General features: G+C 45.3%; 1 non-coding gene across 1 annotated transcript; it reads left to right on the top strand.

Moving 5' to 3' along the window:
• The first annotated feature begins 307 nt into the window (after positions 1-307).
• On the top strand, positions 308-391 carry trnal-uaa (transfer RNA leucine (anticodon UAA)). Its single transcript has one exon. It is a non-coding gene; the product is annotated as a tRNA-Leu (tRNA).
• Positions 392-9,956: the final 9,565 nt, after the last annotated feature.

The following is a 9,956-nucleotide window of genomic DNA, read 5'->3' as shown; positions in this document are numbered from 1 at the left end:
TGTACCCTTGTAATAATGTTTTTAAACTATATCTACCTCAACAACTGTCACGGCTGTAACTAATTGTATGCCCTTGTAATAACGTTTTTAAAACTATATCTTTCACTAAATGTGTGCCCTTGTAATAGCATTTTTAAAACTATATCTTTCACTAAATGTGTACCCTTGTAATAGCATTTTTAAAACTATATCTTTCACAAAGAAAATGTATACCAGCATTTTGAAAATGTATCTTTCACTAAAATGTATGCCCTTGCAATAAAATTGAGTTGAACAACATTGCAATAGTCTTTGTATATACATGTTTGGCAGGGTGGCCGAGTGGTTTAAGGCGTTGGACTTAAGATCCAATGGACGTATGTCCGCGTGGGTTCGAATCCCGCCCCAGCTAAAACTCTTTTCTAAACTCTACACACAATTTCATTAATGTGTTCACTCACCCCCCCCCCCTCCCCAGACAGCTATAAAACGCCGCATCCCTGCTCTCACCCCCCCACACTCTCGCTGTGTGAAAAGCATGTCTGTTGCCAAGACTACAGCTCGTGTCTTGAGCCGCTCGTACTATGACCCCAGCCAGCCGGGGTCATACGGGGGTGTCTCCAGACTGCAGAGAGCCGTGGAGGATGATACTGGGAAAAAAGTGGCTACCGATGATATCAGAGAGTGGCTGTCTACGCAAGACAGTTATACTTTACATAAGCCGGCTAAAAAGAATTTCCCCAGGAACAGAGTGTTTGTACCGAGAGCCATGTATCAGTGGCAGGCCGATTTATGCGACATGCAAGGGCTGGCCACGTACAACGACGGGTTAAAATACCTCCTTACGGTGATTGATGTTTTTTCTAAAAAGGCCTACGCGCGTGCCATAAGAAACAAGACGGGGGTGGTCGTAACGGAGGCCTTTGATTCTATTTTAACTGAGGGGGGTGTGCCCCTCAAGTTACAGACGGATGCCGGTAAGGAGTTTTTAAATGGGACTTTTCAGAAACTTTTAAAAAGTCATAAAATCACCCATTTCACCACGGGTAGTGAACTTAAAGCTTCAGTCGTAGAGAGATTTAACCGAACGTTAAAAGAGAGGATGTACAGGTACTTTACGGCTAAAAACACTCGACGATACGTGGATGTGTTGGACGATCTAATAAAGGGGTACAACCAGTCATTTCACAGCGCTATTAAAATGAAACCTTTCGAGGTCACGACCGATAATGCTCATCTAGTATTTGATAATCTATACGGTCCTCTGAAGAAGAAAAGCAGACGGCCACGTTTTAAGTTTAACATAGGGGACACTGTGAGAGTCTCCAAGCACAGTCAGATATTTGACAAAAAGTACGAGCAGACATTTACTGACGAGTACTTTGTCATATGCGAACGTGTACCCAGATCCCCGCCGGTGTATAAATTGAGGGACGTGCGCGGTGAAATACTCAAGGGGACATTCTATGAAGCTGAGCTGCAGAAAGTCAAAATATCTCCGAAACGCGCGTTCAAGGTCGAGAAGGTTATAGGCTCAAAGACCGACGAAAAGGGGAAAAAGTGGATTTTAGTACGCTGGCAGGGTTGGCCCTCGAGGTTTGATTCGTGGATACCGCGGTCGGACTTGATACGGATTTAATTTTTAAAAGAAAAGGGGAAAAAATGGAGGATCGCCCCTCTTTTTACCTCACGCTACCGTCAAACTCTTGTCTCTCCATCTTCCCCGATAACCAGAGTTCGGATTACACCGTGATGCTCTCGCGACCTATAGAGCTACGGGGGCCTTACGAAGTAGGACTGGCTGAAATCATGTATTGTTACACGTGGCGTAATATTACACACCCCGAAAATACTTTTGAATTGCGGGATACGGAGGTGCAGGCAAGAAGAGACGCCGATCCTCTAGTGGATTTGCCTTACCTGTACCCTCGGAAAATTAAAGTCGGATATTATGAATCCGTTTCACAGATTGTGTCAGAAATCAACGCTTCGTTAAAAAAGTTAGGTACGGAAGTTTTCTTTGCATACAACGAGATTACGCGAAGGGTTAATATAACCGGAAATCAGAAATACAAGATCAAATTTAAACCTACTTTGGCCTACATGCTGGGCTTTGAGCCCGGTGCCTGGTATAACGTAGGAGGTACCATGCCAACCTCACCCTACCCGTCCGACATTCACGCGGGATTCTATAATTTGTACGTCTACTGTAACATTGTGGATCCGCAGCACGTGGGGGAATTTGTAGTGCCGCTCCTGAGAACCGTTAAAATAGACGGTGGGTTCGGCGACGTAGTCACTTTGCCGTTCCACAAGCTGCACTACGTACCGGTGAACAAGCAGAGCCTCCAGAATTTGCATATTGAGATAAAGAACGATCAGAATACTCTGATTAATTTCTCCTACGGAAAAACGATCATCAAGCTGCACTTTCGCCCAGTGCCAAAGATCCCCGTTTAAAAAAAAAAAAAGAGAGAAAGCTGAGGGGGGTGGGAGAGCATGGCGTACCACAATTCGCAGAGATTTATTCAGTATTACACCAGTCAGGCGGGACATGGGCTCCCCGGTTTTGCGGGGAGCCCCGTGATGTACGGGCGTGGGTTGGGCTCCATGCTCAGTAGGGCTTTTAGATTCGTTTTACCCTTTCTTAAGCGTGGAGTTGATTTAGCGAAACCTCATTTGAAATCGGCGGCCAAAGGAATAGCTTCGGATCTCGCCAGCTCTGTAATCAGCGGCCGTTTTACAAACACCGGTGACCCCAAGCAGGAAGGCTCTGGTCTGCTGTTGCTATCTCAGAGGGGTAGGAAGAGAGCCCCAGCGCCTTTACCCAGGCAGCACGGTCATAAAAAACCTCGCAGCGGCAGAGCTGTCAGGATTCCCAAGTCTCGACCTTCAAAGAGAAACAGGAAACCCCCCGGGGACATATTTTAAGAGCATAAGGAAGAATGGCTCTAGCTCACCGCCTCTCGGCCGAATGCACCAAATCTGAGCTGGACCTGTTTGCGGCCCCTATGACGCAATTATCCATAGATCAGACCAATTATGTAGAAATCAACCCATTAAATTCCATTACCGATCAGGATGTTTTGGATTTCCTAATACCGGGGTCGGGCAATTTCTATCTGGACCTCAACTCTACACTGCTATATCTAAGGCTCAAGATCGTTAGGGCGGACGGCGCCCCCCTGGTTGACGCTGACCCCTGCGGTATTATACAGTACCCACTAAACTGTATATTCTCTCAGCTGGACGTGAGTCTGAACGACGTCCTGATCAGTTCCTCATCGGCCACGCACCCCTATAGGTCATTCATAGAGACCCTGCTCAATTTTTCTACGGATACGCTAGAGAGTCAGTTTTCGGCAGGGCTCTGGTACAAAGACGGCGGAGCCGACTTGGATAGCGTGGACATCACCCCCCAGGGCCCTAACGTGGGGTTGCAGAAGCGAGCTGCCTTCTGTAGAAACTCTCGGGAATTCTCTCTGATAGGCCCTGTACACGCTGATATTTTTTTCAGCGAACGAATGCTGTTAAACAATGTGGATATACGCTTAAAGTTTGTAAAGGCTAAAAGCGATTTTAGTCTCATGTGTAGAAATGACGCCGATTATGAGCTGAAAATACTGAGGGCCAGCCTGTTTGTGAAAAAAGTGGACGTCTCCCCGGCGGTGTCACTGGGTCACTCGGCCGCTCTCATGAAAGCAAACGCCCTGTACCCTATAAGCAGGGTAGTCGTTAAAAATTACACGCTGCCCGCGCAGTCGCGGGTCTGCCCGCAGGACAATCTTTTCCTGGGCAACTTACCGCGCTACATCGTTTTGGGGATCGTGGACCACGCCGCGTTCGTGGGCACGCGAAACAGAAACCCATTCAGGTTTCAGCATTGTGACCTGGAATTTCTGAGTCTCTCTGTAAACGGTCGACACATACCCAGCAAACCGTTCCAGCCCGATTTTAACGCGAGGCAGTCGGTCAGAGAGTTTTACAACCTTTTCCTGGCTACAAACAGGCATTTAAGGGATTCGGCGCTATGCATTAACCGTGAGGATTTTGAAAACGGATACTCGCTATTTGCTCTCAATCTCTCCCGAGACGACGAGCTGGACGGAGGTGCCCTGTCACCCGTCATCAGCGGCACGTGCCGTCTGGATTTAAGGTTCAGAGCCCCGCTACCTCGAACAATGAGTCTCATCGTCTACGCCTGCTTCGACACCGTGATTGAAATAAACTCCAAGAGACAGGTTTTGGTGGACTTTTAATCATGAACACTCACCAGCTGGAATGCCTTTTACAACCCCTGCTGGGGGATGCTTTTGGAGGTGTGTGGGCTAGCGATTTATTACCCACCAGCGTACAGACGAGGCCCACTTTTCTGGTCGCAAACACGCACGACAGCAATAGAGAGGGTGAACACTGGATCGGGATAATTTTGGAGCCCCAAGAGGGGAAAGCCTCCTTCTTTGATTCTTACGGTTATCCCCCCGATTCCCCTTACTATCCTAAAAGTTTTATGCGCTTCTTGGGGAGGCACGCTAGCGAAATAAGGTATAATACGCGTCAAGTTCAACACGACTTTTCCTCCACGTGCGGGGCCCACGTCTCCTTTTTCCTCTACCAGCGCTTCAAGGGACTTTCATTTCAAGAGACTATGATGCTGTACTCTGATGACTTGAGGAAAAACGACGCTCTAGTGTCCAAGTTTATCAAGAAATATTCAAACTGTATTAGCCGTGTTAATGCCGATAAACTTTCAAAGCCGCAAAATGTATGTTCCTTAAAACTATTTAAAGATTGTTATAGTTGTTAGATTATTGTAGAGAAAAATAAAAAAAAAAAACACCGTGACACCATTTATTCAATAAAATCAACATTTTATTAACCATCTTTTTTCGTTGTTACAGGCGTCTTTTTTTTTTTCCCCACACGCATAAAACACTTAATCGCTGTAATCTATCCACGGAGAATAAGGGGTACCCTTTAAAGGCCATAAACGATATTCAGGGGAGGAATCACGCGGTGTGTGAGGGGTACCCACAAGCGGAGAGTCGTCCGTACTAAATTTTGCACGTCTCTTGCGCTTCTTTTTCGCAGGAGGGGGCGAGGAGGGTGGCGGGGGACCCCTCGCCGTGGCGTTTCCAGCGCCGTAATCTTTAAGATGGCTTAGGGCTTTCCTAGCTTGAATGTTACCGACGGTCGTGAGGGGGATGTTTAATTCGGATATTACGTTTAAAAAGGGTTCCCAGCCTTTAGGATATCCGACGGCCTGGGATTTCGGCTGGGATAAAGTTTTCATCAAATCCAAAATATGGGAACCTTTAATGGGACTATCTCTGATGATGAGTTCACCCGACTGGGTCCAACGTACTGCCCCGTCGGAATCGAGCAGTTTCTGCATGATGTACCCCACGTTCTTTCTAGCCCTGGGCGCCACTTGCTGGACAACTTCCTGTACAGATTTGTCCCTAGTCGCGCCGCCGGGCTGTCTCTCCTCCTCCTCCTCCCCCGGCACATCTCTCTTTTCCTCATCCGTTTTTTCTTCCCGCTCGGTAAGGATAATTTCTCGCCCCTGATTTTCCTCTTTTCGGACTAAATTCAGATACCTCTGTAGCAATTGGTTGTGTTGGCGTAGCCATTTACTCTAGGTATATGTAGGGATAGATTATATATCACTTTGTACGGAGGAAAAATACACGACATACATCGGTTCTCCGTAAACCGGAAACAGAAGAGAGCTTCTTTATTGGTACAGCCGTATTTATACAAAAAGGTACGTTGTACGCATGACGTATGAGATCACATACGTTAACACCCCCACTTGATCTCATACAATACAGTATATCTACTACTACAACAGTATAACAGTGACACATATTTCTTATTTGGGTGATTTGTATTTACACACCAAACATAAATTTCACAAATCTCTCCACCTTAAACTTAGTCATGGGTTTAGTCATGACGTCTGCCACCATATCCTCTGTAGGACAGTACTCAATCAAAATTCTCCCATCAGTAACAGCCGAACGAACAAAATGATACCTAATGTCAATGTGCTTAGATCTTTGGCGGCAAACTGGATCCTTGGACAATGCTATCGTGCCTTGATTGTCCTCAAAGATTTTTACTGGTGCATACTGACAATTATTCTCTATCCCATTCATCAGTTTCTTTGGTATAAACACAATGGTCTGCGGGGTTTTGTGCAAAACCATTTTCAGTTAAGTAATCATTAAGCATCCTGTTCCAATTTCTACCGGATTGTTTGAGACCATAGAGTGATTTGTTTAGTTTACAGACTAACTTTTCACCCGTGTCAGATTTTACCTCAAATCCCTCTGGTTGTTCCATATATACATCACAATCAATAGGAGCATGCAAGTACGCCGTCTTAACATCCATCTGGTGTAGGTTAAGATCATATTGTGCTGCCAATTGCATCAGAACACGTATTGAGGTAAGACTGGCAGTTGGAGAGAAAGTCTCCTTGTAGTCCACCCCCATCACCTGATTGTAACCTTTAGCGACATATCTGGCCTTATAGGTTTCTGTCTGATCTACATTACTTTTGACAGCATATACCCATTTACCCCCCACTTCACGTTTGCCCTCTGGTAGGGTAGTTAGTGTAAATGTATTGTTCTCCTGAAGAGAATCCATCTCATCTTTCATAGCTTTAGCCCAAATCTCTGCTTTAGGTGAGCTCATAGCTTCTTTGAATGTTTGTGGCACATCACACATCCTGTAACAATAGTCAATGCTAATTGATGCCTGATCATTAGACCTTGTATCAGTAACATACTCAGAGAGGTACTGTGGAGCCCTCCTATCTCTTTTGGGGTAGCGAGACTCAATTCCCTCAATCTGAGCTGTATCAGTCATATCCCTGCTATCAGAAGTACCCGGGGATTCTTTTACCTTCCCTTCCTTCTGCTTAGTTACAGTTACCGTCGGTCTAGATGACACATATCTTTCCTCAAGGAAATCCTTATCAAACATCAATGAATCTGTCTGAGATTCTTTCTCACTTATATTCTTTGTGACAAACTTCACCAGTCGGTGTTTCAGAACTTTCTTTGTGTCAGGGTAGTAGACTAGATATGCAGGGCTGTTTTTGTCATAACCTACGAAAATTCCCTTATCACATCTTGTGTCTAACTTCTTCTTATCATGCTTGTATGCGTAACATACAGACCCAAATACTTTCATCCTAGACAAGTTGGGTTTCTTGCCTGTAAGCATGTAGTGGGGCGTTTGACTTGTCCTGTTATTAAAGCATCTATTGCGTATCACTGCAGCTGTCATTATAGCATATGTCCACAACTCTTTTGGTAGATTACACCCAATTAACATGCATCTCGCCATGTCAAATAGTGTGCGCCAAATCCTCTCTGCTGTGCCATTTTGATGTGGCGAATACGGTGCAGAGAACTCATGTCTAATGCTATTCTTATTAAGCAAAGACCGAAATTCTTGTCCCGTGAACTCAGTGCCATTATCAGACCTAATGCACTTCACATTCCCATAAGGGGTTACATCAGCTAGAAACCTTTCTGCAGCTTTCGCTGTATCACTCTTAGCTTTCAGGAAATATACAAACACTGTACCTGAATAGTCATCTGTAAAAGCAAGAGCATACTTAAATCCATCTTTTGCTATAGGGTCTATAGGACCGGCCAAATCAGTGTGGACGAGCTCAAGTGCTGCTTTCGCACGAGCATCTGCTTCCCTATTTCTGCTTTGCACAAATTTACCTTGAGTGCATACCTCACAAATCAGTTTGGACTTGTCAAATTTACCCTTAATCTGCATGCCCTCTACAACATCCTGCAACCTGGAAACATCATCATAATTGCAGTGGCCTAGTATTTCGTGCCAAGTTTGAATATCATAACAACCATTACAAAAATCACTGGTGTCATTACTTTCACTAACAGTGTCCAAGTAATACAGTCTATTATATTCTTTTATCTCAAACTTTGCACCACTTTGATGGATGAGTTCATCATGTCCCTGCTCGAACTTGATTGACGCTCCGCTGGTTGTCGCTGCTTTTACCGAAAAGATGTCCTGTGGATATGTCGGGATGAACAGCGCGTCTTTCAGTGTAGCCTTTATTCGTTCTCCCTCGCGGTTCATCAGGTTCACCTCCGCGTCGCCTCTTTTGAGCGCAACGCCGTTTGCCCTGGTGCCATCGGCCAATTCTATAAAATGTTTCTCTGGCCGGAAAGTGTGATCAAACTTCTTGAACTTTCCGATGTCTGTTATAATGTGCGACGTTGCTCCGGTATCAACCATCAGGCCTCTGTGGTTCAGTCCGTTTGGTTGGAGATGGCTGGCCTTGAACGTATATGTGTGCTCGCACTCTTCTTCATCAGCCACTTGTTTTACAATGTCCTTTCTCTTACGCCTGCAAAGTGCATCTGTGTGCGTCGCGCTTTTGCAGTGCCCGCACCATTGTTTTCTCCGTCGTTCGCTTGGACATGCCCGGGCCTTGTGTCCCTTCACTCCGCAGTTGTAACAGACAATGTCGGGGCCTGTAGCCATCCCCCTCCCTCGAAAAGTAGCATTTGCTTTCATCACGTTATCATCCGAGCTGGCGCGAAATTTCTCTGTGTCCTCAAAACTTCTCAGTTTTGTCTTAAATTCCGCGAATGTCAAATACTCGTCGCCTTGTGTAACGTGGATAACAAATGGCTTAAACGACTCCGGCAAACCTTTCAGAATCATCGCAATCAAAAGTCCATCACTCAGTTTTTCTTCGGCATTTCTAAGTGCTGTTATTGCCGTTTCAGCCCTAATAATATACTCTGTTACACTTTCATTAGTACTTTTCTGTAGAGAAGTTAACTCCGTGTACAGGCTAATCACTCTAGGTTTCCCTTTACCTGCGTAATAGTCTCTCAATATCTGAAGAGCTTTTCTTCCGTTATCCGTTGCATCTCTCATAACTAACGAGAGGCTTTTATCATCCAAGAACTGAATCATTTCTGCATATACCTCTTCATTTTTCTTTCTGTCGTTTTCAAACTCGTCGTCTTCATCATCTGAGGTGGGCTCACTCAGGATGGTATCTTTCAGCCCCAGTAAGCGCAGATGGCCTAAAAACTTTGTCTCCCAAAGTTCGTAATTTTTCTCATCTCCGTCAAAGCACAATCTTTGCCACCTACTTCCTACATCCCGCGCCCTGGGCCCATAACCTGTTGGCGTAGCCATTTACTCTAGGTATATGTAGGGATAGATTATATATCACTTTGTACGGAGGAAAAATACACGACATACATCGGTTCTCCGTAAACCGGAAACAGAAGAGAGCTTCTTTATTGGTACAGCCGTATTTATACAAAAAGGTACGTTGTACGCATGACGTATGAGATCACATACGTTAACAGGTTGTATCTCTTTACTTTTTCGTGCGAGTTCATACCCGGCTGATTTAATAAACCGTGCATCTGGGTTTCAAGTTCACCCAGGGCCGATTCCCCGATGGTGGTGGTATGCGGGGTCGCCCTCTGGGTCAGCATACGGAGTTGTTGGGGGCTCAACAGGAACATTTTTTTTACCTCGCTCATGCCGGTGGTGGAAAAAACAAACACACAAAAGCTAGTTAGCCGTCTTACTGGTGAACAGGCTTGTGATGAATGGCAGAGCCACTGACAGCAGCGGTAACAAAAATCCTCCTTTCTGAAGCACGGCCTTGCGTTTCCTCGCGACGCTGTTTTTCTTACAGGCGAAAAGCTTAATCAGCCTTTTCTGCTTCTTAAGCTTGTTAAATTGAGCTACGGATAAAGGTATACGGCCTCTTATAAGATTGAGACAGATTTCGGAGAGAGCCAAAATTATGTTATTAGATGGGTCCGAAAGAATCTTTTTACGTTTCACCCCCCTCATCCTCTGTAAAACTTTAAGGGTCGGCAGTTGTTTCCTGAGATGCTCGGACATGGCTCAGTAATGTTAAATCAATCAATCAATGGCTCGCT

The sequence above is a fragment of the Paramormyrops kingsleyae genome, chromosome 25 (assembly GCF_048594095.1).
Source record: "Paramormyrops kingsleyae isolate MSU_618 chromosome 25, PKINGS_0.4, whole genome shotgun sequence".
Classification (NCBI taxonomy): domain Eukaryota; kingdom Metazoa; phylum Chordata; class Actinopteri; order Osteoglossiformes; family Mormyridae; genus Paramormyrops; species Paramormyrops kingsleyae.
Note: the sequence above shows the minus strand (reverse complement) of the source record. Positions and strands in the feature narration are given on the sequence as shown.